Source organism: Palaemon carinicauda, unplaced genomic scaffold (assembly GCF_036898095.1).
Source record: "Palaemon carinicauda isolate YSFRI2023 unplaced genomic scaffold, ASM3689809v2 scaffold200, whole genome shotgun sequence".
NCBI classification, from domain to species: Eukaryota; Metazoa; Arthropoda; class Malacostraca; order Decapoda; family Palaemonidae; genus Palaemon; species Palaemon carinicauda.
The window spans coordinates 48,279-75,675 of NW_027169591.1; the positions used below are offsets into that span (position 1 = coordinate 48,279).

Below are 27,397 nucleotides of genomic sequence, written 5' to 3' on the forward strand. Positions count from 1 at the left end.
AAAATTCTAATGGCTCGTCATTTCAGCTACGCCGAAAGTAATTATCCATATTAAATAGCGTGATTTGTATTTCAGTTACGGAACAATTATACATGTACCAACTAGGGTTGTCTGTGCCTAATAATAATAATAATAATAATAATAATACTGTACTAGAAGCAAGAGACCCATGTAAAAGAGCATTGTCAACATTTCAGATGCAAGGTACAAGTATTCTATGTAATTTCTCTTCCATTTGTAATTTTAAAGTTTTCTTATAGTTTATATAGGAAATACTTATTTCAATGTTGTTACTGTTCTTAAAATATTTTATTTTTCCTTGTTTTCTTTCCTCATTGGGCTATTTTCACTGTTGGGGCCACTGGGCTTATAGCATCTTGCTTTTCCAACTAGGGTTGTTGCTTAGCAAGTAATAATAATCATAATAATAATAATATTAATAACAATAATAACAATAATAATAATTACACCTGATAAACGGATCCATCTGTTCATAAATACAAAAATTACAAAAAATGAACAGGACCTACAAATACAAAAATACTTACTGGATTACTGGATTCTTTAAGGCAATCTGCTGGACTGGAGCTCTAGTTCCGCTAGAGCTCGACAGTTCCTTCTAGAGTCTATTTCTCATAGTTTATTTATTTTCTTATTTCTTTTCCTCACTGAGCTATTTTTCACTGGTGGGGCCTTGTTACTGTCCCTTGTTACGGCCTATCACGAGCAGAATTTAAAACCTGAAACGATAAAAGTAGTTGGTTAAATAGCAATAAACCTTTTTCTTCTTAAACCTAATTTTCAATATGAAAACTTCTTCAACAGGACAAACAGCCAATACAGTATATGTGTGTTGTTGTGTGTATGCATTTGTCATTAAAAAACAATTTCTAGTAACAGTGGGCGGCTCCTAGGTAAATTAAAAATCTATTCCTCCCATATTCAAACGCAACTGCTATGTGGATGAAAGCCATGTGCAGTAAACTTCCACAGTCATGGCCACTTCATCAAGACAGAAAGGCTCACTGGGTGCACATCAGACCCTCCCAGAATACTTACGTCTTTCCCAACACTGTCACAAGAGAGAGAGAGAGAGGGAGAGAGAGAGAGAGAGGGAGAGAGAGAGAGAGAGGGAGAGAGAGAGAGAGAGAGAGCATTCCTTTAAACTTAACGGTTTTAATTATTAATTTCGTTACCCGCTACACCCACACCAAACCCGCCCTCATACCCACATCAATAATATCCCACACCGTTTCCCCAACATCATCCCACGTCGACCCACAGACCATCTGAGGACAAAACTGGCTACTTCCCAACCACAGTATTCTGGTGTTAACGTTGAAGGCAGAAAACAAAGCACAAGAAGAAATAAAGAAGGGTATCCATGTCCTTTTCAGAGCTCAGAATCTTCAATACATCAAAGACACAATTGCAGTCAATCAAGAGGTAAAGATATTAGCATTTAAGGGAACCTGGTGGATCTGTACTGCTATCTATGTCATACAGCCTAGAACAGGAAAGTCTCCTTCTCTAGATTAATGAAGGAAGCTGTAGTTACCGAAGTTACAATCTAATAACACCTGATTAATAATAGTGACCTTAAACTAAACTCCAATTAATTTTCATTTTCATGAAACCATCTCCATCCAATGAGACAAGAAAGCAAAGTGGACATGAAGCTATAGAGGGTCTCGCAGGTCACAGAACAGTGACTACAGAACTCTGAAATTCACAGAAGACATCCCTTGTAGTTTTATGCTACCATGAGTGTAAACACTACTTAGTTGTATTCAATTTTCCTCCTGGATTAGGTCTTTGCCATGAATATGAGGCACTGATGCCACGTGATCGTGTTTCCAGTCAATCTATCAACAACCGAGGTCATCCTCGTACCGGTAAACACAGGTATCATGGTGACATCTGCTGTACCTACGAGTTTCCCATTACACAAGATCTCAGGTAGTTTACATATAAGCAGTCACAGCCAATCTAATAATTCAGCTATCAATAGATCTCAGGTCATAAGCAACATAAAAGTCCTTAATAGGCCATCTTGACCATAAGGTCCTATACCTAAAATACATAAGATTCGTAAACGCCTTTTATTGGTATATGCTTAAGCGCATTTAGCTTTACTCTGAGCTGTAGCATATAAGGGTATGCTCATGGAAATGGGGATAGATGAAGACCTAGAACTGAGAGGAGTTAAGGAGAACAATTACAAGACTGACAACCATAGAGGGAAGAGTTGATGTAAAACCTTTTCAAGAAGATATTGACGTAGACTGATTAAAAGACATGGCAGGATGTATAATACGATATAAATCCTATCTTGTACTGCTGTTACAGTACTGTATATCTTTTTGTTATTCATTTATTGAGAGACAACTTCTCTAGGATGTATATACCCTGGGATGGTAAGCCAAAGCAGATGTGTTTATGGAGGTAAGTCTTTAATATTCTATTATTTCTTAGCTCAGGATAATATGCGAGAATAGCAAACAAACTCCTATACATCTGGGCCATTCACTCAGTAGAACATTGACTGGTCCCTTTTTACATCCTGAATGAAACTTGACAAAAGTTAAAGAAAATATAATCATTTTCAGATCAGCTTGTGCAGAAGTCTCATGTAACAATGTCAAAATGCTGTATATCATGGTTACTTTAGAATATGTTATGTCATTCTAGATGGAAAAGCAGAAAGTGACAAGGCTAAATGTCTCAGATGGTAAAAAAAAACATGAAACTGTACAAACAAGTTTTGTACACAAGGTCAATTGATTAATTGATAGGTTTGAAATTTTCTGGCCTCCTGACATCTAAGGTCACTGATGCCAATATCATTTGTCATAAATAAAGAATAAAAGAATATTCAATTAAAACCATAAAAGCGAAGATGTCATTATAAAAGTTAAATGGCTTTCAGAAGATCTGCTTCTGAAATAAACCTAAAAATACTGCTAGCTAACTACAATACATCACGTCCAAGAATCTTGGCAAGGATGAACCTGCCATCCTCACCTTCTCAAACATACCATTTTTCTATTTCTTTCAGTACTATAAATGGGGCATTCCCTCAACAAAAGCCTCACTGTCAAGGGTACCAAACAGTTGTCGCAATAAGGCTGGTGTTGGTCAGCTAGCAGAAATTCATGTGTCAACCAAGTGTGACCAATGCGGAGATAACAAATAGTCTCCCACTTTTGGGATATAACATTCGTTATTTATCTCATCTACCACCTCAATGCTGTTGCCAATTATTATAAATCAAGGTCAATTAGCTTAACAAGTAAGGCCCGACACAGCCTTCAAAATGAGGTCTATAATCCATGGCAAAGGTAGGCCACAAGTGCTGTACCATCCTGTCTACAGTCAAAACACAGGCATGTAGTTTTTAGGGTGTTTCCAAGGATAGCAAGAGAATTATCACAGGCAATAGAATCACTGCAAAATAAAACACGTCAAAAAAGTTTCCTTGGTTCTTATAAGGCGCACACATAGTATACACACTGTACAGAAATGGGAGCCTGTATCTGAAATGTAAGGTACTGTACTGTACGTATAAAACCGCAAGGCAGCAAAGATTCAAAATCCGTTGCAACTATCTCGCTTATGCAGTCACGTGGGATACAGCATTAAATGTAACTGGTTTGAATTCTATTAGAAAAAATTTAGACCACACTAACTGCAAATCCTTCAGTGAAATCTAGCAACTCTTGATTGGAATTTGATTCAGAGGAAAATGACTAAAAATAATCAAAGCGATGAACAAAAACTGGATGAACTGGTAGACAATGCAACCCTGAATCAAATTCCAATCAGGAGGTTCTAGATTTCACTGAAGGTTTTGCAGTTAAGAGTTGTTTAATTTTTCGTAATAAAATTCAAATCAGTCATATTTAATGTTGTTGCTCACTTGACTACATTAGTAAAATAGTTGGGACTGTTTTTAAGTCTTTGTGGGGTTGCTGTTTTGTACGTACAGTACCTTACGACGTTTCAGATACAGACTCTCATTCCTGTACAGTGTATACAATAGATGTGTGCCTTATAAGGACCAAGGAAATTGTATTTAACATTTTCATTTTGCTGTGAGTTAGCAGGAGTTAGGATCATCATCATCATCAGTTTTATGTCACTTTCCCTTCCTGACAATGAGTGTAAATGAGTTTTCATGTATAATTGGGGATCATCACTTTAAAGCCATTTTATGTCAGAATTCCCGCTTATAATAGTTCTTTGTGTATACCTATTCACTATTTCATTAGTGGCATTGCTAGTTTGATATGCAGTAAGAAATCACCAAAATTAAGGTCCTCATTACTGGGTAGTTGGAAGACTGCATTCCTTATATACCATGTTAGAGCCAAAAGAAGATAATTGAAAAAAAACTACTAATAAGATAGCTATATCAAAAGGGAAATTTCTAAAAAATTGTTTAGAAATGTTAGAGGGATACGATTAAATCTTCCCTACCCGGGCTTTAAACCAAGGTGTTCAAATTTTTTGCACCATCACCAGTAAAGAAAATACTGTAAAATAAGACTGAAGTACTAAAATATGCAAGAAATATTCTGGCAATATGCAAAGCTCCAATGAAGGTAAAAATGGCATTGTTCAGAACACACAATGGAATTTGAAACATGAAACATTGGCATCGTATTGTCTCATAATCAGTACCATTAAAACACGACTTTATATTTTTCATAGTTTCCCAAATCTCAATATGCAGTACTGTACTATAAGAAAGAAAGAATAATAATCTGCTTATACAAAACTATAAAAATAAACGTATAGCGAGTACTAAAGAGCACCGCTGCTATGAGCATGAGCAACCAAAAGAGCTAATTACCACAAAAGGTTAACATTCAAAGCAAGTTCCCATAGGGCAATGTTCATGAATTTGTGGAGGGAAATTAAAAGCGCAACCAATATCCATACGTCAAGCACAAAATAATTATGATTACTGTACTACATAAAGACAATATTAGTCGCAACAGTTACACCAATGATGCAAAGTGATAACATCAGCATCAAAATCTTGGCAAAGAAGACCATTTGACCATTTTAGTAAAGGGGACTTCCAGTTATGGGTAAAGTGACAGGATCACCTCAACTGAATATTTGTGCAGGGAAGGAAAAGAAAATTATTCAGGCAGGAGAAATAAAAAAGGTGTTTTACACTTATGATGTACCAAATCCCATAAACTGAAAAGAAAACAAACCGTAAGAAAGCTCCGCACCAGTAACTTGTTTATATGACGGTGGAGTAGAGGCTCTTGCGTTGGCAGCCTGTCTAAAGAGATGTACAGTAATTATTTGCAAGGGGGCGATGTGAAAACATCGCAATTTTCCATAAGACAGGGTATGAAGACCGTGCTTGGTTGGCAAGCGAACACATAAGACTGACAATGACGGTGAAATGAGATGGGGTTGGTGATGACAGAACCACTCAAGAGTGTGAAAATGGCAAGGGACCGCACAAGACTGGCAACGACGGGGAGACGAGATGGGTTTGGGGATGACAGAGCCACTCAAGAGCGTGAAAATGGCAAGGGACCGCACAAGACTGGCAACGACGGGGAGACGAGATGGGTTTGGGGATGACAGAGCCACTCAAGAGCGTGAAAATGGCAAGGGACCGCACAAGACTGGCAACGACGGGGAGACGAGATGGGTTTGGGGATGACAGAGCCACTCAAGAGCGTGAAAATGGCAAGGGACCGCACAAGACTGGCAACGACGGGGAGACGAGATGGGTTTGGGGATGACAGAGCCACTCAAGAGCGTGAAAATGGCAAGGGACCGCACAAGACTGGCAACGACGGGGAGACGAGATGGGTTTGGGGATGACAGAGCCACTCAAGAGCGTGAAAATGGCAAGGGACCGCACAAGACTGGCAACGACGGGGAGACGAGATGGGTTTGGGGATGACAGAGCCACTCAAGAGCGTGAAAATGGCAAGGGACCGCACAAGACTGGCAACGACGGGGAGACGAGATGGGTTTGGGGATGACAGAGCCACTCAAGAGCGTGAAAATGGCAAGGGACCGCACAAGACTGGCAACGACGGGGAGACGAGATGGGTTTGGGGATGACAGAGCCACTCAAGAGCGTGAAAATGGCAAGGGACCGCACAAGACTGGCAACGACGGGGAGACGAGATGGGTTTGGGGATGACAGAGCCACTCAAGAGCGTGAAAATGGCAAGGGACCGCACAAGACTGGCAACGACGGGGAGACGAGATGGGTTTGGGGATGACAGAGCCACTCAAGAGCGTGAAAATGGCAAGGGACCGCACAAGACTGGCAACGACGGGGAGACGAGATGGGTTTGGGGATGACAGAGCCACTCAAGAGCGTGAAAATGGCAAGGGACCGCACAAGACTGGCAACGACGGGGAGACGAGATGGGTTTGGGGATGACAGAGCCACTCAAGAGCGTGAAAATGGCAAGGGACCGCACAAGACTGGCAACGACGGGGAGACGAGATGGGTTTGGGGATGACAGAGCCACTCAAGAGCGTGAAAATGGCAAGGGACCGCACAAGACTGGCAACGACGGGGAGACGAGATGGGTTTGGGGATGACAGAGCCACTCAAGAGCGTGAAAATGGCAAGGGACCGCACAAGACTGGCAACGACGGGGAGACGAGATGGGTTTGGGGATGACAGAGCCACTCAAGAGCGTGAAAATGGCAAGGGACCGCACAAGACTGGCAACGACGGGGAGACGAGATGGGTTTGGGGATGACAGAACCACTCAAGAGCGTGAAAATGGCAAGGGACCGCACAAGACTGGCAACGACGGGGAGACGAGATGGGTTTGGGGATGACAGAACCACTCAAGAGCGTGAAAAGGGCAAGGAAACACACAAGACTGGCAACGACGGGGAGACGAGATGGGTTAGGTGATGACAGAACCACTCAAGAGCGTGAAAAGGGCAAGGAAACACATAAGACTGACCAAGACGATGAGACGAGATGTGTTTAGTGATGACAGAACCACTCAAGTGTGTGAAAATGACAGCCGAGAGGGAATCCAAAGCTGAAAACTTATGGGAGCCAGAAAGCAGGTTTCAGTAACCTCTAAACCTGCTTTCTCCTAGGTCCTGGTAAAATTTATTTCTTGTAGTAGGTCTGCACTGGACAGATCCAGATGGGGAATAGTATGCTTTCAGCAAAGCTGGGTATGGCTGTTAAAACTTTAAGGGGGAGGTACTTACTGATGGGTGGCGAGGAAGCCCTACCCATCCGACAGGCCGTTGAGCTCTCACTTTCGACCTTCAGGCTAAGCATGACTTAAAGGATTCAGGTTTGTATAGTTAGGGTAAAAAAGAATTTTAATAATAAAATCGGTCATTTCTATACTCGCCTGATGTTCACATTGTTTCTTTTCCAGAAGTTTGGTTTATCATTTACCAACAAAATAAAAAAAACTATTCTCTTTTCTGTCAATAGACCACATGCATCCAGTAAAGTAATGAATCACACTAACGATTAATGGCAAGATACAAACCCCTAAGTGCTCTTGTTATTCAGTTTTTATGTTGAAAGTAATGCGGCCCTAAGGTCAAAATACATTAGGGCAAGGAGCTGTGTAACCTTGTAAAGGTGCAGTGGCCTAAACCTGTAATAAGACTGCTTTTGGGAGCTATAGGCTTATGGATGCCACTAATCAACAGCTCTGAAATGGCTCATGACAGGCCTAGCAAGCCGATGAGTGTCTACTCCTTTGCTCGTGAACCGCACGACTTGCTTCAGGACAGACCCGTTGATCAACGGATGCCCCGGCACATCCGGACTCCAAATGAAAACGGACATGGTAAAGAAAAACACAAACGTAAATCCCTAAGAATAGCGACAAGAGTAAAGGAGGAAGAAATAGTGATGATGATGCAGAAGAGGAAAATAGATATTTTGGGAATATGTGAAACTCGTTTACCGGGAGAAAGCACAAAACTTTTGTTAAATCAATTTCGACTGACATGATTGAAAAGCCTACCTGGCGTCTAGGAGAAATGAGAAAGTACTGTATTCCTTATGCCGTGACATCACAAGTCAGTTGGGAGGAAGGTGGGCATGTATATGAACATCAGGCAAGTACTGTACAGTAAAGAAATAACACATTTTACCATCAAAACTATGTTTATTTCTATGAACCTCCCCTGATGTTCATATTGCTACTGACTCCCACACAGTGATGCAGGCAGGATACTAGTGAAGGAAAGAAATAGGGCAAAAATTAAAATGAAATCGTTGTATAACACAAATGAAATTCTAGACTTAACTGGTCTAGATTGATGGAAACGAACAATTTCAAAATACAGCTTTAAAAACAGTACTCCAGATTGTTCATCTAAGGGTACAGTACTTCAAGTAATTCAAAAATAGGAAATTTATAAATCAATCGAAATAGAAAAAATCAAAAGACAGCATTACCAGCAGCTAATACAGGATCAAGAGCCCTGCAATACAATAAGAAAGCCAGGATCCTTCAAGATAATCTTCAGCAAACACCAAAATGCTAGCAATTAGACTGCCAATAAAATTCTTTCCATAGAATCATTTCCACTAAAACTAAGATACTGTATGTAAGTATACTCCTAATATCCTGAACCTTAATCGCCAAAGCTTTTATAATATTTAGATCCAATTCTTGGCACGTTTCTATAGCTAAACTTGTAACATTGCATTTAAAGACAGGAAAAATTTGAATTCTAATTCAAATCACAAATACAAATTGTAATGTTTATACTGTAGTTTGTCCAAAAGCTATTGAACGGCTCTTGTTGGACAAATAAGTCAATTTCTAATTAAATACCATCAACCATTTCAGACTTTTAGTCTTAAAAATAATTTTGCTCTGAAGAAATGAATAGGAGAAAATCATCCTTTGCTCCCGAAGATCACTGTGAAAGCTAGCGGTTGCAAATGCACTCCTCACCATGGTTATTAAAAACACAGTACTAGATGGCGACTAAAATCAAGAAAATACTTGATGTTCGTGGAGGGTCCTGAACATCTAAACCCAACTGCCTACAGATTGAAGATATGGAGGGAGAGGGACAGTAGTTCAACCCATGGAGCACTACCTGACCCTAGTGAACACCAACCTTGTGGAGTGTCCCTTAACAGAAGGGAGTGGGCCACCTTAAATAGAGCAAGACCCATGATTAGGGAAACAGGAGATGGACTTCAAAAGTAGGGCTATGTCACCAATGCTGAATGCCCGAGGTGAATCACCCCAGACCATCTACTACATCTGTAATGCCCACTGGGACCCGCAAGTTCTGATGTGGATCTACAGGAAGTAAATGTCAGAGCCATACGTAAAATACACGAGTGGCGCGATAAGATATAAATGAATGAGTACAGTACTGTACTATCTCCATGCTTAACTCTAACAAACCCAAAGGAACACCACATTAAATGCAAAAAACTTATAATCTGGAAGGGGATCAGTCTTACAATTGCCAAGTCAACAGAGAAATTGAATGACAAAGAACCCATAATGCTTCGCTTTTTGCCATTAACGGCTAGTCTCTCATTACTTTACTAAACACATGTCTATTGAAAGGAAAGAAAATGGAATCATTTTAAAACCTTGGGGTAAATATTAATAAACTGAAGACGCAACAGATATTAGGCTAGGTCACTATCAGGCGCTAGTAGACGGTCACGGAAAACTTATATCCGCATGACGAATATGTTGTCAGGATGTATGGTCATTGTGAATAATGGGTTGTATACATTTAGCCATCCTTCCCCTCGTCTAGGAGGATGGAAGAGAAACTTCTAAATAAAACTTATATGTAAGAAAATTTGCTTGATTGTGTGGCTTCCATACATCTAGCGTAAGATCCAGCACATACTGAAGCATGTGCTGAACCCCGAGAAAGGGGAATTAAGAACATGTAGAAGAACCAGTCGATTACCTCTCACTCTAAACTTAAATTCCCATCGCTATGTTATACGACATGTTTCTTGTTACGTGAAGGAGCTAGGTTTGCTACACGATTTGTTTATGAATTGCCACTAGGCAAAGAATACAGTACTAGCATCCTGGGACCTGTAGGTCTATCTCATAGATAATGAGCAGAAACAGTTCTGTCCTTACCCAACTCTAGCCTTCAAGAATTGTGCTCCTGATAGGTTCTTCCCAAGAGCTGGTATAGATCCAAATTATCAGACTTCGTGAGCTCGAACCCGGGATGACCCCTTTGCTTCCCTGCCAGACAGCATTCATTTTACTTTGTCTCCTCGCTAGCCAGAGAAGCACATCTGAATGTCCCATGAAGCCAGACAGAATCAGAGTTCTGGGGTCTTTTCTCCTATTCTTAATGTTGCTCTAGGATGGGAAGGCAGGGAGGGAAGAGATGAAGGAGGACTTCGAGTGATGAAAAGCCGAGTTATAAGTCCTGACCACAAAATCCTGAACCAAGGTAATGGAGATTTTTTAACCTTCAGAATGACTTGTGACACTGGCAAAGATATGCTGGTTCCTACTTGCTTCGTCAAGGCTGGACTAGTAAAGGACAGTCTCAAAACACTATCTGCTGCCAGCCACCCAGGTTTGAGTGGTATCACTTGAAACCTGCAACCTTGCAAAATGTTCCCTGCGGCTTGAGCTTCTTGGAAGCGCTCACGAGTCCAAACGATTTCTACGAGGAGTACAGACACAAGTCCTAGTTGCAAACCTGTACCAAGGCCTGAGTGACATCCTTCACTAAGAAGATTGAGGAACTTTCTCGACGTAGGAGAAAGAAAACAGCAGACCCAATTGCCATTAGTGTAACTGTTTGGGAGAGATCAGGGTCATACTGTACTTTCCCAAATGTCGTCTACAGACTGCAGAGTAATAAGCGAAAAAGGAAAATGGGCCGTACGGAGAAAGCATTTAGAATTTCCAGGAAGGTGTCCTCGAACACTGACAAAAGACTGGAACTGGGGAAAAGAAGAAGTTTTGTTCAGATGAATAACGAGCCGGTTGAGAAATGGTGAAGACCTGTATTAAGAAGCCTTTCTGCCAAGCAATAATATAAGGATCACAATTGATTCTTCACCAAGTAGGTTGAGAAGCAGGTGCGCTCCTTTTGTAAATCACTTCCCTTAGATGGAAAAAACTCATGTAGCCATGTCATCCCTCCTTCAATACATTAGATTCTTGGAGGAGATGAGATTTCTTAACATACTATAACTCATCGTGCCACTAACAGGTAGATCGTCCCATGTTCGTGATGCCACCTAACCCGAAGGTATGAAGAATGGTGGTTGTTAACCAGTAAAGCTTCGGAAATTATCGGTGTCAATGCTTGGAGGTGGCCGTGCAGGACTAACCTTCTCCTCGACAAAGGGATTCTTAGAGGGATTTGTCCTTATCAATCTGGAAGGCAGTGTAGGAACAGTAGCATCAACTCTGTTGCAGATCGAGGCAAGAAGTAAGTCTGTCTTGATGCTGACGAGATTCCCCTGTAGGAGGGTAGAAAAGAGAGATCACCGAGACTTGTCGGTTCGGTAGACGAGTCCCGATAGAAAGTGCTCAAAAGAGACTAGCGTAAACACTTGCAAGAACACTAGAGGAGTGGTACCCAGACCAGGTACCAGGATTTCAATTGGTAACTACTTCTCCAAAAACATTCTATGGAGAAAGGCTCCCGTAGAACAGAGAAACGATCCAAGGTTACATATCCTTCAGGTGTATGGTAATGGAGTGGTCTTTATTCCTATGATGGGCCGTACTCTGTTAGCCGTGTCTGTCCGCAATGGTGTCTGAGGAACTGTGCACACACACCAAAGATCGGTATCTAGTTCCCCGTCAATTACAATGCTTCATTCTTAAGAGTAAACAAGATCTGGTAGATCACAGGCAGAACAAAGGTCATCATTCAAGAAATCAATGGCCCCACACATATACAAAGAACTTCAACAACTAGTAACACATCCTGCCAACAAAAAAATTATACATCTCTATGCCCCTCAAGGATTTCCTAAAAATGACCGATGATATTCTCTAAGTCCCGACATCGGCAAAACTCAGTCAACCACCCATGAGCAGTAACTACCACATAAACAACACTGTGTTACCAAGCAACTATGGTTGCCAGAGAATACGACATAAGCTTGGAATCAAGAAAGAACAAGAGCAACCTCAACCTCGATCACAAAATCGGAGCCTTTGCATATCAGCGGCCAGTTCCCCCCGCGTGGATTAAAAATGGACATCAACTAACCTAAACTTTTTAACCTAAACTACATGCCGTGTCCTTACCTACTTACCTAAAAGGAGGGCTAACGCCCCTTGCGACCACCCCTTACACTGCCGTATTCTAAGTTAATCATAATAATACATACAGGTGGCCGCTATGATACATATACCGGTTTCATTGTATATTATTACATCTCAATGTATCCTAGTATTCCAACTACTTTTTCTTATAGGAAAAATTACGCTCCCTTCGAAAATAACACTCTTTCCCGTCGCAAATGAATAGTTACAGAAATATATATACATCTATATCCGCCGATAATGGGGGACCCCCAGTGGGAACTCGGGGTTTTGGGTGGGGAAATCATACTGGGGAATCGATATATAACCGTAATTCAGTCCTTTTCTTCTCTATACATTTCTTTCTGGTATTTATTATAACCGTAGGAAAAGTCAAATCAGTATACCTGGATATATTTGGGAGGAGCCGTTTCAAAGGTTATTTCTTGTAGTAATACAGTAACCAGCGCTGCCAACGCCTGATGTAGATTAAATGTTAGCATTCCATACCTGATGTAGATCAAATGTTAGCGTTTCATGCTAACATTAGCACCCATTTGTTCGTTTGTTCGTTCGCCCCACCTTCCGTCCTTCGTTTCTCTCCATTATTACTCTTTTTATTACCGTATTATTTTCTCATTTTATATTCCCATTCAATATTATTTATCATACATTCCATTTTACCTTCCTATATTGGGTTTATGTGTTTTGTTATTTCCTTTCCCATTTGTACATACGTTCGTTTCATCAGTTTCCGATCTGCGCATATATCCCCCCGCCCCCTGCGCAGGAGTTTCCACTCCCCCTTTTACTCTTTTTATTAGTGTTATTTTTTCATTTTTTATTCCCATTCAATATTATTTATCATTGATTCCATTTTACCTTCCTATATTGGTTTTATTTGTTGGGTTATTTCTTTATCCCTTCCCGGTTTCACATAAATTCTTACCCTGGACTAGTTTTTTTATCCAGTTAATTCTCGGTATGATCTCCTCATTTTATATTCCCATTCACTATTATTTAACGTTCATTCCATTTTATCTTCCTATATTGTTTGTAATTATTTTTGTTGGTTAGTTCCTTTTCTCTCCTCTGTGTCTTATAAAACTTTTCTTTCGTCTTGTTTCCGTATTTACTTCATACATGTTTTCTCTTTTGTTCGTTGTTTTTCCCTTAACCAATCATCTCTCTAGGCCTATTGAGATATCTCCCTACCCCCCCCCCCTTCCTTTATCTCTGTATGCGCTGGTTTCCGACCCATTGTTCCCCTGCCTTTCCCGTTTTAACTTTTGACCTAGTTACCCGTCCTTCGTTACTAGTGCGTTTTTTTTCCCGTATTTTGAGATGGATCATATTATAGAAACTTGTACCGGTTGCAGCATTCCGTATCTAAAAGCAGTGGCTCAATTCCATGGTGATTTTGGTGATAATTCAGGTTATGTTGATCATTTTCTTAAATCTCACAATGTTATCCCTCAAAGTTTAAACTGCCCCAAGTGTCGTTCGCTTTTATTATAGGGCAGACATTCACGGGTTTTATTGCTCTACTGTAACCACCATCCGTAAAACTAAGAAGAAACGTCGTTGTGGGTATACTGTTTCGGCCTATAAAGGTACTTTTTTGGACCAAAGTCGGCTACCCCCATGGAAGATAATATTATGTGCGAACCAGTTTTTGCATAAACATTCGGACCATGAGACCCTCATGGAAGGTATAGACATATCTTCAAAGACTAGTGTGGATTGGAGAAGTTTCTGTTCGGAGGTTACCGAATACTTCTTCGATAACCAAGAGGCGATTGGTGGTGATGGAGTTACTGTTGAAATAGACGAAACTCATTTTGGTAAATGTAAATACAACCGTGGTAGACCGTTAAGTGCCATATGGGTCTTTGGGGGTATTGAACGTGTGACCAAGAAATTTTTCATTATCCCGTTAGTTCCCCCCCTTTCTACTAAACGAGATGCTGCTACTCTAATTCCCCTCATCCAGAAGTATATTAAACGTGGTAGTATTATTATGAGTGATAAGTGGGCTGCATATAACTCTTTATCGGAAATTGGTTACGTTCATAAGTCGATTAATCATTCGGAGAATTTCGTTGACCCCCTAGACCCAACCATCCATACTCAAAATATAGAACGTCTCTGGAGAGAAGTGAAGGAGTGGGTTCAGAGGCCTGGAATCAAGCCTGGACATTTCAAGCAATATTTTTCCAGGTTCTTTTTCACCCACTACTATCCCCGTCATTCGTTGCTGCACCACTTTTTCATTACTGCCAGTCGCCTCTACCCTCCTTTACAACATCAGACAATCGACCCCCCCTACCCTCAAGACCCCGATGACCCCCAACCATCCACATCCCAGTCATAGAAGTTAATCCGTCAGTCTCTTCCTTCCGAGTCCACCAAGTTTCGACGTTTCCTTCATAAAAGTAAGTCATTCCTCAATAGTCATTATTCGTGTTTTGTGACTGGGGTACTTCTAGGCAAGGTTAGGTGGGTTTGTTAGGTTCTGTGGCCTTTCTGTACTTTTTATATATTTCGTACCACTTATATGGAGAAATTATTGAATATATCTGAGGAGATATTTAGCAGTTCTAGCTCTAGTAATGACATCGTGTCGTTGGTAGTTCTGTGTACCATTCGTCTCCGTTGGTAGTACTGTGTATCAAGGTAAGTCATTCCCCCATTCTTATTATATATGTTTTGTGACCGGGGTACTTCTAGGCAAGGTTAGGTGGGTTTGTTAGGTTCTGTGGCCTTTTGGTACTCTTTATTTATTGTGTAATATTTTTATGGTAGTATTATTTAGTTTACGTATGGAAAAATTTATTTCTACCTCTAGTAATGACATCATGCCGTTGGTAACACTGTGTACCATTCGTCATTGTTGGTAGTTCTGTCAAACATTGGTAACGTTGCTTATGTTATCGTCCCCGACATCTGTTGTTTATATATTTTAACTCAGTATATATGTCCACAGTGTTAATATTTATATGGTTCATTTGTATTGTATTTCATTGTGTGATTTCGTACAGGAAATATATGATTTTTTATAGTAGATATCGTGGTTTAACTGGTTTTCTCATTCATTTCATCCGTAATAACATCACAACCAATTCGTCAACTTATAACTAACCGAATTGGTTGATCTGTTTGTTTGCGATTGAAATGGATATCAAAATCGGTTAAATCTCGTTATTTGCTATAGGAAATCATATATTTCTTGTGCGTAGTCACAAGATGTAATAATATACAAAATTACCCATATACCCTGGTATCCACTCCTAACATTATCATCATCATTACTATTATTATGGTTATTATTATTATTATTATTATTATTATTACTTGCTAAGCTACTACCCTTGTTGGAAATGCAGGATGCTACAAGCCCAAGGGGCTCCAAGAGGAATAATAGCCCAGTGAGGAAAGAAAACAAGTTAATACACTAGGAAAGAAGTAACGAATAATCAAAATAAAATATTTCAATTTACGAACCCAATTTATCTTATGTAATGAACCCAGTTTAGTCTATATGATATAATTCCTCTAGACATTACAATTATCCAAAGTATACGACAAAAGACACAGGAGAAAATGTGGAAACTAGAAAATGACCTAACTCCATCATCAGATATTTCCTGGAGCCTCTAATCGATTATAGGGTTTTTATTATAGTTAAAAGCAAGGCGGTAACCTATTGTCCTGCTATACATACCTTATTTAAGCAAATGGTCCTAAAGAACACCAAAAGAAGGCCAATTTGCCAAACCGCGAAACACACAAACACAACCAAACAAAGTCACTCCAAAACAACTTCCTCGTTGCTCTCTCCACAAGCGCACAGCACTGTGATTGTGGGCACACTACTAGAAGCGTCATATTTGCAATCTGTAAAAAAAAAAAAAAAATCATTATCATTAATTACCTCCTTCACAGACAGCTTCACAGCTTACATACTTTCGAATACACCACAATTTACTTTGCTTCCATCTTATCAATTCCAATTCTAATATATAATTACCTACAAGGAAATAAAATCACTTTAAGAAAAGCATTTCTAAAAAAGCTTGACTATTCCAATAACTTGTCTGTATTTCCATGTACGAAATTTTGTAAGAAATAAAATATTAGGTATTATCATATACTAAATATGATGTGTATGTATATATGTGTGTTATTGGGAAAGCAAGCAGTAAGTCAGACCACAAAACAGTCAACTTGCATTCAAGCAAGGGCCATTTTCGACCATCAACAGATAAAATTGTTATATTAAACTATAATATCCAGCTTTCAATTGGTTACATGATAATTGGGTCGTATAATGCCGTTTGGAGACATTCATTCTATGTATCAGAAACCATATTTTTTTCATACAAACTATACATAATTATGTATGTATGGAGTCTTAAATAATACTTGCAATATCGTAGTTCTCAATCGAGAAATGAACAAAATTCCAAAGTTGGCCATTGGCCAAGTCTAGCCCTCTGAGGAGACAATATTTTAACACTCAGGATCCCAAGATCAGACACTTATAATTCAAAATTATGTTGACCAGACGGACATGAGTCTTTTTATAGTTTATATATGACATTTTTGTTGTTGACGTTGTTAATAGTTTATATATGATATATATCTTTTGACATTACTTTTTTTAGAATGATTTATTGTTAATTTGTTCTCTTCAGTTGTTTGTTTCCTTATTTCCTTTCCTCACTGGGCTATTTTTCCCTGTTGGAGCCCCTGGGCTTATAGCATCTTGCTTTTCCAATTGGGGTTGTAGCTTGGATAGTAATAATAATAATAATAATAATAATACATCTGGTTCCTGGTTCCTTATTGCTCACTCCGCAAAACAAGTTTGCGGGCACTCTATATTACAGATAGTTGCAAAGCTTCTAAGCTTATTCTTATTATTGTTATCATTAAGTTTATATTGTCTGTGCCTTAAATAAATTAATATCGTAATGAGATTCTCAATCTTTACTTTTATTTCCTTCTACCTTGAAATTAGATAAGAAAACACCTTGCTATCATCAGTTTTGGCAACTTCTTAAATTCTTTTTTTTTTATACAGAGTAAACGTCACATGGTTTCTTCTTCTATGCAAAATATTTCAGACCACAATATCCTTCTCTCTCTCTCTCTCTCTCTCTCTCTCTCTCTCTCTCTCTCTCTCTCTCATGTAAACCAGTTTTTTACTATATAACTAAATAAGCATTGTAAAACTAGGCACCACACATATTACATAGGCCTACAACTTCTCCACATTTTCATAAACCTTTGATCAGGGTATATAGGCCTATCCGTTGGCAGAGTAGCATTATATAATACCATCTAAGTAGGCCAATGAATGGGGAAACAGCACTTCCCGTAATAAAACTATTATAATAAAGATATTTTACTTAATTGGCGTTCCTTGCGAATTTAGTTTAATATCGTCACTCAAGGCTTCTTATTCAACTTTACCAGTAACAAAACCAGTGGTTAGAACACTGTGATTTGCACCAAATTGAACTAAATAATTTATCTCTCTCTCTCTCTCTCTCTCTCTCTCATTACTGGTGGAACCATCTGTCAAAATATAATAACAGGCCTTTCAATATTTACTTGCAAGTAACTATAATAACTTTGCATCAGCAACCAAGGTAAGTCAACACTCCAAAATTAAACCATTGTTCTCTAGTCTTGGGTAATGCCATAGCCTTTGTACCATGGTCTTCCACTGTCTTAGGTTAGAGTTCTCTTGCGTGAGGGTACACTCGGGCACACTGTTCTATCTCATTTCTCTTCGTCTTGTTTTGTTAAAGTTTTCATAGTTTGTCTAGGAAATATTTACTCAAATGTTAGGCCTACAGTTCTTAAAATATTTTATTTTCCCTGTTTCCTTTCCTCACTGGGCTATTTTCTCAGTTGGGGCCACTGAGCTTGTAGCATCTTGCTTTTCCAACTAGGGTTGTAGCTTAGCAGGTAGGCTAATAATAATAATAATAATAATAATAATAATAATAATAATAATAATAATAAAATGCTTCAGGCTGGGGTGGACTTGAACCTACAATACGCCTCTAAGAGTTCCAGTCCTTTCCAGCCAGATGCATTGATCATAAATGAATTTCCAGAGGTTTTACATTTTCAAAGGTAGAATTCGATATCAATTGCCATTGTAGTTGCTAATTACATCAACTTGAGTCAAGGTTGTGTGTTAAACTGTACAAAGCAGATGCGTAGCACATCCAAAAACAAGAAAAAAAATCATTGGTATATATGTTACAAAGGGAAGCCTCTGTACCATTGAAATATATTTCAAGATATTCAAATATAAAATGAGATGACATAAAACATTTCAACCGATATATTAAATCCAATTTGGTGCTTCTAAAATTCAATACATATGAATATTACTTCGATTGTGGGTCTATTCAACTTCTAGGCAGGCAAGAGAGCCTCTTTAGCTCGTACCAGGGTAAAAACCACGACTCAGATGGTCGAATCTTATATCTTTTTGTGGAGATTTTCGACAGAATAACTATTTAAAGGATACAGGTGTTCCACAAGATACCACTCCGTGAGACAAGGGTGGTTATTCCACAGAGTTCAGTTGAGTTTCGACCGTATGAGCTCATAGCCACCATAACAATTTTAGCACCTTCTTGCCTTCTGAGCCACGAGTTTTTTTATTTTTTTTTCTTTTTTTTAAGGAAAAATGTTCTTAAACGAAATATGGTCTTCAATATATCCGAGACTAATTACAAATAAACAATGACAATTAAATTAGTTATGATAAATGACGTTTACCGTCAGAAATTTCGTAAAAGTTGAGTACTTGAACCAACCCAGAAGACTGGACTCTCACACACACACTCACTCACTCTCTCTCTCTCTCTCTCTCTCTCTCTCTCTCTCTCTCTCTCTCTCTCTCTCTCTCTCTCTCTCTCTCACACAGTCATATTTGAATCAGCTATTCGATATACGGTCGTATGATTGCAATAAGGTTAATTTTACATAAATTACCAACCACATGAATATAAAGCCTTATTTCGAAGTTCAAAGTTGCAGAAAATGTTTTTAGGTTGAACAGGCTGACATTAAGTCTTTTTATAGCTATAGGCCTACACGAATTGTCTGTTTTAATGTTGTTAGTGTTTGTTTTAAAATATTTACTTTTAATTTTTCATTACTTCTTATATCGTTTATTCATTTCCCTGTTTCCTTTCCTCACTGGGTTATTTTCCCCTGTTGGAGCCCTTGGCCTTATAGCTTCTTGCTTTTCCAACTAAGGCTGTAGCTTGCTTGGCAAGTAATGATAATAATAACACCCCTCTACCGAAAAAAAAACCCAAGGAAGTGATTTTTTTCTGAAGACATAAGAAAATGAGAAATAATCTCATAGTCACCCCTAAAATGGTTTTCTTTATTGAAACTAGTATCAGAAAACGACTTCGACCAATTTTTGAGAGGTAGACTAAAAATATTACACAATTACTAACGATATTTCTTATTTTTACTATGAACATTTGGCACTTCGCCCAACATGCAATGATATATGTTATACAGGTAGGGTTGCATTGACGACCATGGGGGCGTTATGGAGGCTGGAGATGAATTCTACACGTATCACGGCATTCTGTTAGGTTAGGCCAGAGGAAGACTTTTAGCAAAGAAAAAAAAAAATAAAAAATTGGCGAAAATCAGCTCTACAAAGTGGAGCCTAGCCTTCAGCCACATTAGACACAATGTGATATGTGCAAGTCTAAGAATTGGTGGCCTTTATGGTATGATCAGAAGCAACCAAACACGTTCACTTCCTTAGGATAACAGAGAGAGAGAGAGAGAGAGAGAGAGAGAGAGAGAGAGAGAGAGAGAGAGAGAGAGAGAGAGAGAGAGAGAGAGAGAGAGAGAGAGAGAGAGAGAGAGAGAGTCCTTATACCAGCAAAGTTCCTTTGTCATGGCGGTATTTTTTATGCTTTCAATTAAGGACAAAATTTCTCAGTATCTTTCAACAAATGATTGTCCTTGCCATTTACTTTCTGAATACAATCGACATAGACAACTTAATTTTGAGCCAATAATTGCAACCATTATCAAATATATTATTTTGGTTACACTTCCTTCCTTTATAAATAGTCAATTTTGTTTGGTCACAGGTCTGTGCATCTTCTGTTATCATATCCCATTGAACATTCTTAACCAATTGAGGAGATCTCCATCTAACTACGTCATGAGTGTTATCAAGAAATTCTACATTAATCATATGTGATTTTCCCTTTCCTCAAGAGGCTGTAGAAACTCCAAGATTAATCACTATGTTCTATACTGTAGTTATTATCCGATTTACCAACTCACTAAATGATTTTGTCAGGATTTTTCAGCCTTATCTGTTCCAGAGAGTCAAGTCTTGATAATGTTTATAAGTATAATTCATACTCTATTTTCCTCCCTAAATAAATAAATAAAACACATTTAAAACAAATTGTTTTATTCCCATACTGCATCCAACGAATGTCTCAATTAACGTTAAAAGTGGATGAATGTAGGTGTTTTTCTTTCTGCATTCTGGAATATGATACATTCCTAAGATATCAGGACTAAGAGAAGGAACTAGTAATAGTTTTGTAACAAAATGAAAAACTGTTTTCAATGTCTACATGTATCAAAGATTCTATCTTGGATTCTATATTTAAATATATCTTTTCCTCTTCACAAAACTCATTAACTTGAACCAAGAGTGAGGGAGTACCTGCAAGTACGATATATTTTCCCATGGCAGGCAGGTGCCAAGTGAGTGTGCCGGTTGCAGAGAGCAACTGTCATTAGTCTGTACCTCAGGACGCAATAAACCACATGCCTCCACCACCGTGTATCTCTTGTCCCACCTTGACATCCAATATAGCGCAGTAATTCTCAAGAACCTCCGTGACCCTCACCATGCCCTTCCAGCGCCGCTCAACGCGGTTCACCCCAAGGGCCGCATGCCCCGTCATACCCCTTGGGCTCGTCCCTGCCCTGCAAGAAGCCAGGCAGGCCATGGCGGCACAGCAACAAATGATCAATATCCTCCAAGACCAGCTTACGACACATGCTACCCCTGCACCTCGTGTCCCTGCGTCCGCAACCCAGGAGAAGTGTGAAATTGAGCTGAAGCCCCCTGCATTCAGGTCCTGGAGGAGGTCGATGGAATACTGGATCGAACTGTGCAGACTACCACCCCACGAGGTCGTCCACCACATCAGGCTATACTGCACACCCCTCTGCAACGAGCGCTGGACGCCAGATTCACTTCACAGGAATGAACTAACCTCACCGCTACGGAAGCCATGGATTTTATTCGTGATATTGTGTTACGCTCTACAAACCGTGCTGTTATGGTCGGAGTTTTTCAATGCGATACAAGGCCCAGGAGAAAGTGTTAGTGATTATTTTTTAAAGTGTTCTCAAAAGGCCACCGATTGCAATTTCCAGTGCCCTCAGTGTCAGTGTAATCTAGCCGAATATATGTTATTACCTAAGTTAATGGTGGGCCTAAGTGATGAGGCTATGCGTCACCATGTGTACCAATGTAGCAACAACATCAATAGTGTTAGTCCCCTCAGGGCCGGTTGCTGTGCTTACAAGGCGGCCTGCGTCGACGCCGCTGCGTGCCAATGCAATTGGAGGGAAACTGCTTGCGCGGCCGGCAGCAAGACACCCGAGGCAGATCATCTGAATGCAACCGTTGCTGGCACAGGTAAGGGTCCCCCACCCCCTCCCTGCGAGAACTGCGGCGGCCGCCATGCCTCTGGCAGAACCTCATGCCCCGGGTGCTGCAAGCAGGGCCACTATTACAAATGCTGCAGAAAATCACAGGCAAAATCAACAGGATCCCCGACAGACGTGTCTAGTGTCTCGGAGCAGCAGTAGGCCCCAGATGTACGGCATGCAGGACCACAAGCGTGTGGATGCACCCTGATGCCTACCAAGCACTACACCCACTGCCTTGTGGACAGCCCTTGGGTGGGTTAAGGCTACGGGAGTAAACCTCAAACGAAAAATCTGTGCGCGGGGTACCACATAAGGCGGTTTCCTGAAATACTTGGTTTTCCGGCATATCCCTGCAACCCAAATCTGCTGTCAGTCGTCCTGAATCGTTCATGCCACTGACATGAGTTGAGGAGGACCAAGATGTGGTTGTGGGAAGAGCGCACCCCCACAGCCACAATAATCCTTTCTCTGCGCTAGCACACTGCTTCGTTCACTTTCACCACCCTTTCTCATCCTCACCACCAACCAACAAAAGTCCCCCGGCGACAGGATAGGGTAACGGTGACAGGTCGAGAATGCGGCTGGAAGTCATCAGCCCGAGTCCTGCACGTGGGCGGCACTGGAGTGATGGTCGTTGGAGAGATGGCATGAATCAGGTCTATTCCTCGGCAGCTTCCAGTGCAACTGAGCAGCCAGAAATGGAGACCCCACTGCTCACCCCTGGCAGGGAAGGGTTTAGAAAAGGTAACCTAAACATTGGCTGATTCACTACCACCCGGGTGGATAACCGCATCCACCAAGACATTCCTTACTGCGGTCAAAATAGAAGAAAAATACCCCTTAACATTGCCACCTGGAATGTTCGCACACTAATTGATAGTGATGAAAATGACAGACCACACCGCAGGACAGCTCTTGTCGCCCACGCACTGCAAAGATACAACATTGACATAGCTGCCTTAAGTGAAACTCGTCTTTCAGAAGAGGACACTCTAACAGAGGTAGGAGAAGGATACACATTCTTCTGGAAAGGTTATCCAGCAAATGAACGCAGAAATCATGGTGTCTGTTTTGCAGTGAAAACAAAACTGCCAAGTAAAATCCCAGACTCACCAGCTGGCATCTCGGAGAGGTTGATGTCCAGGCGCATCCCACTTGCAAAAGGTCGTTATGCCACTCTCCTGAGTGCTTACGCTCCTACACTGGACAGTGAAGATTAGACAAAAGACTCTTTCTATGAATTATTAGACTCAGCCATTAACCAAACTCCAAGGGAAGATAAACTGATCCTCTTAGGACTCTTTTAATGCCAGAGTGGGAAGGGAACACCACATCAGGGGAGGCGCCATCGGTCATCATGGTGTTGGCAATATGAATAGCAATGGACTCAGATTGCTCTCCTTATGCTCAGAACACAACCTAGTCATCACCAACACCCTTTTTCAGCTCAAAAACAAGCACAAAACTTCGTGGATACACCCAAGGTCAAAACACTGGCACTTGATTGACTAAGTCATAATCAAAAAGCGAGACCAGCAAGATGCCGTCCAGACCCGTGCAATGAGAGGTGCCGAGTGCCACACAGATCACAATCTAATACGTGCTAAGCTCAAGCTAACCATCCGTCCTCCTCTTTCTCACAAACCTTCCTCAAAGAAATTAATCATTCCTGCTCTGAAAGACACCTCTACTTGGAACAACTACCGTCATGGGATAGCAAGAAAGCTGGCTGAGATCCCTAACATTGATCCAAACAACATCGACAATGAGCTTGACTCTGAGTGGACAAAACTGAAAACTATAATTCAGGAAAATGCAGAAGAAACCCTTGGCTTCTCCACAGGATGTCATCAAGATTGGTTTGATAACAACGCTGATGGTATACATGACCTAATCACAGCAAAAAATAAAGCGCACGATGCATGGCTCTCACAACCTACTTCTGTAGCTGTCAAAGAAAACTTCCAACAGCTAAGATCAGAAGTGCAGAAAATACTCAGAGATATGGAAAATAACTGGTGGAATGACCGTGCAAAAGAAACTCAATCATACGCAGATGCAAATGATCAACATGGTTTCTACAACTCTATTAAAATTTCATGTCCCAACGAAAAGTAGTATAACTCCTGTTCGCTCTATAGAAGGAAACCTCCTAAAAAACAAACAGGAGATAATAGATCGCTGGGCACAACATTTCAGCTTGATCCTTAACCAACGAAATCCTGTAGAGCCTAATATCCTCAACAACATCCCTGATGTCCCTCACTCAGAAATCCTAGATACCAACCCCACTTTCCCAGAAACTATACAAGCCATAAGGGCCATGAAAAACAACAAAAGCCCCGGCCCTGATGGTCTACCAGCTGAACTATTCAAGGAGGGGGGCTACTTACTCCATCAACATCTCCACAACCTTATTCTCTCTATTAGGAACACGGAAGAAGTCCCCCATGAGTGGCTTGTCTCAGACATTGTCACCATCTACAAACGTAAAGGGGACCGTTCCCTCTGTGACAATAGCAGAGGCATCACCTTGCTCGGCGTTGCAAGTAAAATCCTGGCAAGAATAATGCTTGCAAGACTTTGCAAACACATTTCAGAAAATGTACTACCAGAGACGCAATGTGGCTTTCGTAAAAAACGCAGCACTTGTGACATGATATTCGTGGCCCGACAACTACAAGAGAAATGCCATGAACAAAACCGTGATCTTCACATAGCCTTTATCAATCTAACAAAGGCCTTCGACACAGTGAACAGAGACCTTTTATGGACTGCTCTCTCTAAATTTGGAGTACCTCCAAAATTCCTTAACATTCTAAGAAACTTACACAATGATATGCAAGCCTGTGTAAGTATGGGTGGTAGTAAATCACAACTTTTCAGGGTAGAAACTGGAGTAAAACAAGGATGTATCCTGGCTCCAGTGATATACAACATCTACCTCACTGCAGTCACCCTCCTAAGCCAGCAACAAGTCAACGGAGAAGATCAATTGAAAGTGCAGTTTCGACTAGACGGAAACTTATTCAACATTAGGCGCTTCCTGTCTGTGACAAAAACAACAATGACACACCTAATGGAACTCCAATGTGCAGATGATTGCGCTCTAGTGGCTCACTCACCAGATGCCCTCCAACGCAGCCTTACCATTGTCTCATCAATTTACCGAGCCATGGGGCTCAAAGTTAACATCAACAAAACTGAAATCCTATCCCAACAAATAATTGCAGGAGATCCCCCAGTATTTCATCTGAATGAGGAAGCCATCAAACAAGCTGATAGCTTCATCTACCTTGGAAGCATCTTCACTAAAAAACACAAGGTCCAGAGTCTTCCTAAATCACCACCTCAAGACAGAAATAAAAGTAGCTGTGTACAGAGCTGTTTGCATGTCCACCTTGCTATATGGAGCAGAATCCTGGACGGTTTACCGTCGACATGTAAAACAACTTGAGGCATTCCATATTCGCTGTCTTCAGCGTATATTAGGGCTCACATGGCAAGACAAAGTACCTCATTCTGAAATTCTCCACCGTTCAAACCTGCTGAGTATAGAATCCACATTGGGCGAAACACAACTCGGGTGGATCGGCCACGTCATTCGTATGCCAGAACATCGCCTTCCTCGCCAGGTCCTCTACAGTCAGCTCCCTGAAGCTCGGCGTATTCCAGGGGGTCAGAAAAAGAGGTACAAGGACAACATCAAAGCTACGCACAAGAAGTGCAACATACAACCTGAGCAACTAGAAATGAATGCCTCTGACAGACCACTATGGCACTCACTCTGTAAAGCTGGAGTCAATCAACTTGAAGACACCCGGAACCAGGCAAGACAACAGCGCAGAGAGAGAAGACAAAACCGTCGAGATCGGATACCCCTGGTCAACCCAGACCTGACTTGCCAGTTGTGTGGCAGTGTCTGTGGATCCAGAATTGGTCTTCACAGCCATGCAAGATGGCACCAACAACAGCAGATCTAACTTCATCCCCATCACAGCGAAGCAGAAGTCGTCTTTAATTCGAAGGACAGCAATAAGCAAGTAAGCAAGCTTGTTGCGGCCGCCAACCTCGCCAGCCACCCAGTAGTGGAGGTGACAGTCGTCCACACCGACACAGGAGTACGAGTGCCTGTCACCGCCGTGGCGGACACTGGTGCACAGGTATGTGTGGCGGGCCCCTCCTTGCTATCGCTCCTCCAAGTCCACCCAGCAGCCCTTACACCCCGCGCGGGCTTGCGGGATGTGGCAAACCTCCCCCTGAAGTGCCTTGGATCTGCCGTGTGCCACGTCACCTTGCAAGGCCGCACCACGGAGCAGGACGTGTACTTCGTGCAGCCGACAAAGCACCTCTTCCTGTCACTGGACGCCTGCAGGGACTTAACGCTGGTACCCAAGGAGTTCCCCCACCCCTCCCCCGCGGTGGCACACGTGAGCCTGTTCGATGACACGGCCAGGTACCACCCCGACCCGCCGAGGTTCCCCTGCCGCCCCAGGAGGAACATGCGGCCAGGTTGGAAGCCTGGTTCCTGCAACACTTCGCCACGACGACATTCAACACAGCCAGGAAGCCACTGCCAGTGATGCAGGGGGAACCGCACCACATCCACCTGCTCCCAGGAGCCACGACTCACGCATGCCACACCCCAGCATCGTACATTGTACGACACATCATGTCCAAGGATCTTGGTAAGGCTGAACCTGCTATCCTCAACCCGAGCCTCAAACAGATATCTATTTCTTTCTGTGGTATAAGTGGGGCATTTAGTCAACAACTGCCTCACTGTCAAGGGTATCAAACAGTCGTCGCAATATGGACATTATGGCAAGTAGTTGTGTAACCTTGTAGAGGTCCAGTGGCTTAACCCTACCATAAGACTGCTCGGGGTTGGAGTCCCTGTAACCTTTCGGGAGCTATAGACTTATGGATGTCACTAATTAACAGCTGCATTAGCTCATGATAGGCCTAGCAAGTGTCATTCATCGCACATGATCCGCAAAGAAAATACCTCAATATGGGGATTCAAATCTACTATAGGGTGATTCCTACTAAGCAAACCACCAAATAATGTAATATTCCCCTTCCAAGGTGTTATTACAAGAGTAACACCTCAATTAAGCATAACCAAACCAACTAAACGAGTAAACAGTATAAACAAAATGACCATTTTACCAAACCTTAAGTGCTAAAATATAAGTCCCCGAAGGAAGCTAAAACAAAATTAGCATAAATAAAGACAAATAGAGGTAGATACTCAACTTTGACGAAGAAGAGGAAACCATAACACAAAATAAATCTTCAAAAACAATGAAAAAAGCGCCCACAAAAATAAACCGCACTGTCGCCACCAGCTGCGTACAAAGGAATAGTGAAGC

At 41.1% G+C, this 27,397-nt stretch overlaps 1 long non-coding RNA gene across 1 annotated transcript in view; it reads right to left on the reverse strand.

Annotated features, from left to right (window-relative positions):
* Positions 1-27,397, reverse strand: part of LOC137635949 (uncharacterized) — a 214,976-nt gene that overhangs the window by 41,583 nt on the left and 145,996 nt on the right. Inside the window, exons 3-4 of the long non-coding RNA XR_011042866.1 lie at positions 15,997-16,169; positions 549-740 (exon numbers count right to left, since the gene is read on the reverse strand). This is a non-coding gene — a long non-coding RNA (uncharacterized lncRNA). The remainder of the gene's footprint in view (positions 1-548; positions 741-15,996; positions 16,170-27,397) is intronic.